The sequence below is a fragment of the Monodon monoceros genome, unplaced genomic scaffold, assembly GCF_005190385.1.
Source record: "Monodon monoceros isolate NGI ecotype Baffin Bay Population unplaced genomic scaffold, NGI_Narwhal_1 Super_Scaffold_3, whole genome shotgun sequence".
NCBI lineage: Eukaryota > Metazoa > Chordata > Mammalia > Artiodactyla > Monodontidae > Monodon > Monodon monoceros.
The window spans coordinates 35,306,210-35,312,209 of NW_021703780.1; positions in this window are offsets into that span (position 1 = coordinate 35,306,210).

Consider the following 6,000-nt stretch of genomic DNA (forward strand, 5'->3'; position numbering starts at 1 on the left):
AGTCGGCCCCACAGACTGCCCCTCGCACCCTCCCCAAACCCCCCACACTGCTGGCCCCAAGACCTCCCAGCCCACAGATCCACCCACCCACCCACAGGGCTGGTCCTGGGCCTCCCGCCCCAGTCCATCCCACCCCCCATGTACATACGGTGCTGGTCCCTGGGCCTCTGACCTCACCGACCCTCCTCCCTCCCCCCAATACACAGTGCAGAACTCCCTTATCTCCTGTCTCTCCTTTGCCCTTTGCTGGGAGAAACTCATCTCACTTAAAATTGTTCTTTGGAGCCAAGGAGACAGCCACCCTTCCCTCCCCCGAGGCCTTCTCAGCTCATCCCTAGGGTCTTTGCCCAAGATTACCAGCCCCGACTTCCAATCAAAAAATCTCTCCCAAGCCTTCCGGGACCCCTTGTAGCTCACAGCCTGCAGGCAGGAACAGCAGCTGGAGCTAGACATGGCTCTTGTAGGGCACCAGGGATGCTCCCCTCACCCCGCCCACCCCCCCCACCCCCGGAACATTCTCCAGAAGTACGAAAGCAAAACTGTGCGAACTGGCTCCCCTCCAGCCACTGACCCAGGCTCCTGCCCTCTGTCTGGCCCTGGGGGTAGGATCCTGTTCAGCCTTTGCCCACATTCCAACCTTCTCACATCTTTTCAGACCAACTTTTATTATACCTCATTTAATTCCTCCCTGGACTCGGGCAGACGTGAGTCTATATCCCGACTCTATCGATTGCTGTACAATGTTTGAGAAGTCACATAACCTCTCTGAGCCTCAGTCTTCCCATCCTTAAAATGGAAACCCTGATACCAACCTCAGGAATGTTTTGAGGAATGTGAGGAAATGAGTAATGGATAAGAAAGCACCCATGTTGTATCTAGCACAGAATAGGGCTCAGAAATATTTGTTTCCCCCGCTTTCTCTTCTTCTTGGACTGAAGCTTCTCCCCCTCCACCCTCTTTCATCTAGCAGTTCATGAAGCCCTTCCGTGCCCCTTCTTCCCAGAGGACCTCCTGGACCTGCCTGCCCTTTGGCCCCTCCAGTGGACTTGGGAGGGGCAGGAAATAAGGAGGGGATGGAGGGAATAAATTTGCCAAATTCTGGGAAGCAAGGAGACAGATTGTAAAATGAGAGGGTTAGTGTGAGTCTTGGACGGGCAACTCCCCGATCTGCCCACCAGCCAGGGCCTCTCGGGTCAGGAGGGGTGAGGTGGGGTGAGGGGCAGCGGAGAGTGGTGGGCGGGAGCCGCCAGCAGCGCTCTGGCTGTGCATCTCTCTCAGCTCCCCTCCCCATCTACCCTCTGCCTGTCTCTGAGCCCCTGAACCTTCCAGGGTGCGGGACAGGGGCTGACCCCTAAGGACTGTGTCACCCAGGCCAATTCGATCTTTGACTTCAGACTTGATTAAGCCTGAGAAGGAAAGTGATGGGGGGAGGTGGCAGGGAAAAGTCAGGGTATTTGCTCCCCTCTCCCTCTGGGTCCAGCAGTGGCTGTGTTCCTCACCTAAGGGCACAGTGTCTGGTGGCCCCTTTCCCAGGGTAGCAGCGTTGGCTGGGTTCTCATAAGACCTCCCTTCCTTGCCCCGTCAGGCCTGGGGGGGTAACGACTCCCCCCTATTGCTAGTCCCTGGGAGCCACACCATCGCTTAGACCTGCCCACACTGTACATGCTTCCTTCGTGACATTCTTTGCCAGGAACTCTTGGAAAGTGCCGTCTGCTCCCTGCAAGGGCTTGATTGATCCGAGCACCCAGTTCATCAATTTCTCACCTTCTCCTTGAGCCAAACTGGAGCCAGATGGTGGGGACAGAGGCTCAAAGCACTGAATTAATGCTTGGAGGAATCAATCCAGCTGCCCTGGTCCAGGATCCAGCTCATGCTCTGGGTAGCGAGAGTGGAGGCCCAGACTTGGTGCCAGGGCAACCTCGTCACTCTTGCCTACCTCAGCCTGGCTGGGGACAGGAGCACGAGGGAAGGGGAAAAGCCTCCCGGAAACCCTGGTCTGGGCCCTGCAGAGAAGTCAGGGAGGAAGGGACAGACCCTGCCCCCAACAGGAAACCCCTTCATCAGACCGGGGGCTCCATGACCTGAGAAACCAGGTCTCCCCTATCTGACTAGATGCTCCCTTAGTGCAGGGGCTGCATCTCACTCATTTGTTTTTGTTTTATGGGGGGGGGGGTTGTTTTGTTTTTTTGTTATTATTTTTTGTGTGTGTGTGGTATGCGGGCCTCTCACTGTTGTGGCCTCTCCCGTTGCGGAGCACAGGCTCCGGACGCGCAGGTCCAGCGGCCATGGCTCACGGGCCCAGCCGCTCCGCGGCATGTGGGATCTTCCCGGACCGGGGCACGAACCCGCGTCCCCTGCATCGGCAGGCGGACTCTCAACCACTGCACCACCAGGGAAGCCCTCACTCATTTGTTTTTGGTTTTGTTTTTAAATTATCTCCAACATCTAGCTCAATCACCAACAAACATCTCCTCGGTGCAAAACTTAGAGACAGAAAGGTACAAAACGTGACCCCACCACCTTGCGGGGAAGCAGGCCCATCTAAAAGGCAGTGCAGCTCGTGCTGTGTGGGAGGTCCAGAGCGAGACCCTGGAGCTCCTGCCTGGCTCCAATCCCATCTTCCCACTCACTCTTGTATGACCTTGGGCAAGTGACTTCACCTTGGAGTGACCGCCTAGTCCCGATTTTCCCAACACTGTCCTGGGATAGTCTCACATCTAAGGACACGCCTTAGTCCCCAGAAAAGTGGGACCATCTCTACTCTACTCTACCTCCCTGGGCCTCAGTGCCCTCACATGTGCAATGGAAATGATAATAGCAAGATGTGCCTCACGAGGAAGGCTGTTGCATAGATGAAGCGAGTCCATGGGAATCGAGCACTTAGAAAATGTCTTATGATTTGAGCAGAGTAAGTTCTACATGATTTGCCTTCTTTGAGTTTCCTAGAAGCAGATCATGGGACAAGATTTGGCTACAAGTAGTTCATTTGGTAAGTGGGGCCGAGAAGCACCAGTAAGGAAGTAAAGCAAGGGAAGCAAAGGAAACCAAGGCAGGGAATGTTCGCGAGCAGGTGACTGCAGTGGGCAGCTGGGGCTCCACCCAAAGCAGAACCGGAGCATGGGCGGAGCATGCCTCAGAGTTGCCCCCCTGAGGCGCAAGGAAGCTGGGGTATGTAATCCCCAAATCCCATTCTTACTGCTTGAGGGCTGCTCCCTGGGTCTGGAGGTGCTAGCTCCCCAGCACACATGGTGCAGAAGCCTGCAGAGATCACTGGGGTATGAGGGCAGGGCAGATAGGGCACCGCCAGCATCTGACCCGTGTACCTTAACCACACTTATGATGTGCAGGAGAGAGGACCCTGCCCAGCTGTGGGAAAGGGGGTCCAGACAGAAGGAGACAATGTCTGGGAGAGCTTTGAAGCATGAGTAGGAGTTTTCCAGGCAAAGGATGAGGCAGGCTTTGTACATGGTGCGTGCACAATAAATGTTTAAATGATGCCAAATAAGTCGAGAGTGATTCAAATGCTTGAACTCGTAGGGCTGACTAGATGTTGGAGAGCTGTGGGCAGACAGAGGAGGAGGTGATGCAGTCAGGCTTGTGGGCATCAGGAAAGGCTGGATCAAGGCATGAGGCTCTGAGCTAGTCCCTGGTTGACAGATGAAGAGGAGGGAGAGTAGTCCAGGTAGAAGAACTTTGAGATAGCTAAAGCAGAAAAGCAGGAACGGTCAAGGGTAGAAAAGAGTGTTTTAAAAAGGGAGGGCTGTAGAGAGGAGGGGAGGGAAAGAAAAGAGAAGGGAAGGAGAGGGAAGGCAAGGAAAGGAAAATAGCAGAAAGAGAAGGGACCAGTCAAACTTGGGAGGAGAGGAAAACAGATGTAGAAAGTCTGAACACAGGAGTAGAGGGAGAACCACAGAGGCTTGCATCACAGAGGTCAATGGAAGAGAGAGATAACATGGGAGCATCCAGTTCTGAACAGCTGAGTCCAACCCAGAGTGAAGGCATGAGCCATCCCAGAAGACTTCCTGGAGGAGGTGAGTCCTGAACCAGCCAGAAGCTGCTGTCAGCCCAAGAACAGGAGCTTTGTGAAAAGAAAGCTGCAGGGGCCCTGAGAGTGAGAGTGAGCTGAGAGCAAGGCGCTGCCAGCAAGCCAGGAGGGAGGGTGGTTCCAGCGGTTATTACCGGAGCTGCACAAATATTGTTGTTTTGACTGGTAGTGGGGATTGGTTTATTTTTCCCCAGGAACCACAGTGTGATGTGCAGGTTCATTTTAGAACATGACACCATGGGAAGAGCAACAATCTCTGGCCTCACCTTTCCCACTTTTCCTGGTGAGACACACACATGCACACACACAGACACACACACACAAAAAGTCTTGAAAAATAACCCAAACCACAAATGTCTAATCCACCAACACCAAGGGTCTGCTGGAAATATCTCACTTGACGCAATGGTAAGAACATTGCACTTTTTAAAATATGTAAATCACTTACAACAGTGCCTGGACTATAAAAAAATCCATAAATGTCTTTACCATTATTTGGAGGCTGAATAGCCCAACAGCTAAGAGCATGGGCACCGCAGCCGCTTCACCTGTGTTCAGAGGTCAGCTACCCTGCTTACTGGCTTTGTGACAGTGGGCAACATGCTTAAGCGCTCTGTGCTTCAGCTTCTCCTTCTAACAGAGGCACTAATAATAGTACCTCCCTCACAGGGTTGTGAGGATTAAATGAGTTCTTGCATATGAAGAGCTTAGAAAACAGCCTGGCTCAGAGTAAATGCTACAGATGTGATCATCATCATGATCACCTCCTGCCCTGGAAGGAACCAGAAATGACCAAATCCCTGAAGCTTGTGCCATAGGCTCCCATCCCCCTCCTTCCCACTGAAAACCAAGCATACCTTGCACAATAGTGCCCTGGGACTCTGAGGGAGAAAGAGAGAGAGAACGTGTGATCTTGTGCATTTAACAGGAGACTTCAGATGCCCAGAGGCTTGATTCCAAGATGGTGTGAACCTCCCCTTTTCACCTCAAAACTACATCCAGAGGCCGAGCCACAGCTACCTCCCTCTCTACCACCCCTTTTAGGAGTCTCCTGAGGAGAAGACAAAGCCACCTCCCCACCCTGAGCTGACTCTGCCTGCACCAATTAAGCCAAGTTCCAGGGCCAGGGCTGGTAGGCGAACTGAAGCTTAGACCTGGTCAGGGTTAAATCTCTCTTAGTGGTTGGGTTTGCCTGGGGAGAGAGGAGGTGAGAGCCCCTGTGCGCCATTTTCAGGTTTGCCTTGGAGCAATCCGAAACCTGAAACCGGGAAACCTCTCAATCTTGAGTGTACATCCTTATCCCCTAGAGGGCTTGTTCAAACACAGGTTGTTGTCCCCAGCCCCCAAGTGTGTGACTTCTAAGACAATTTGCTTTTCCAGCCAGTTCTTATGCTGAGGCTGCCGGTCCAGGAAGCACCCTTTAAGGACCAAGTATAGGTTTAGGAGCTTGAGCCTAGACAGACCTTTGTCTGAATCCCAGTTCCACTCCGAGGAGCTGTGTGACCTTGGCCAGGTCACAACCTCTTGAGCCACAGCCTCCCCACTTCTAAAACTGGGACTCTAATACCTGCTCTCAGGATGGCCCTGAGGGTTCCATGAGGACAGGACGTGGAGGCAAAGCCACCAGCACAACGTCTGTCTGGCCCCACGAAGTATACCCTGTGTCTATTGATATCGATATTATTCCCCCAGTGGCTGGGATGGGTGAGTTGCCTCCAGGATCTTCTCTTCCTCAGTGATGCACCCCCAATCATTAGATGGGCACAAGGCTGTGCAGAATAAAGACCACATTTCCCAGGCTCCTTTGAGACAGTGTAGCCTTATGATAAGTACTGACTAATGGGTTGTGCATTAAAAGGGATATTGGTTTGCGACTGAAACAAGAGATGCAAAATAGTAGTGACCCAAGTAATGGAGAAATGTATTTATTTCTCATGTAAATGCCTGATAGGTGG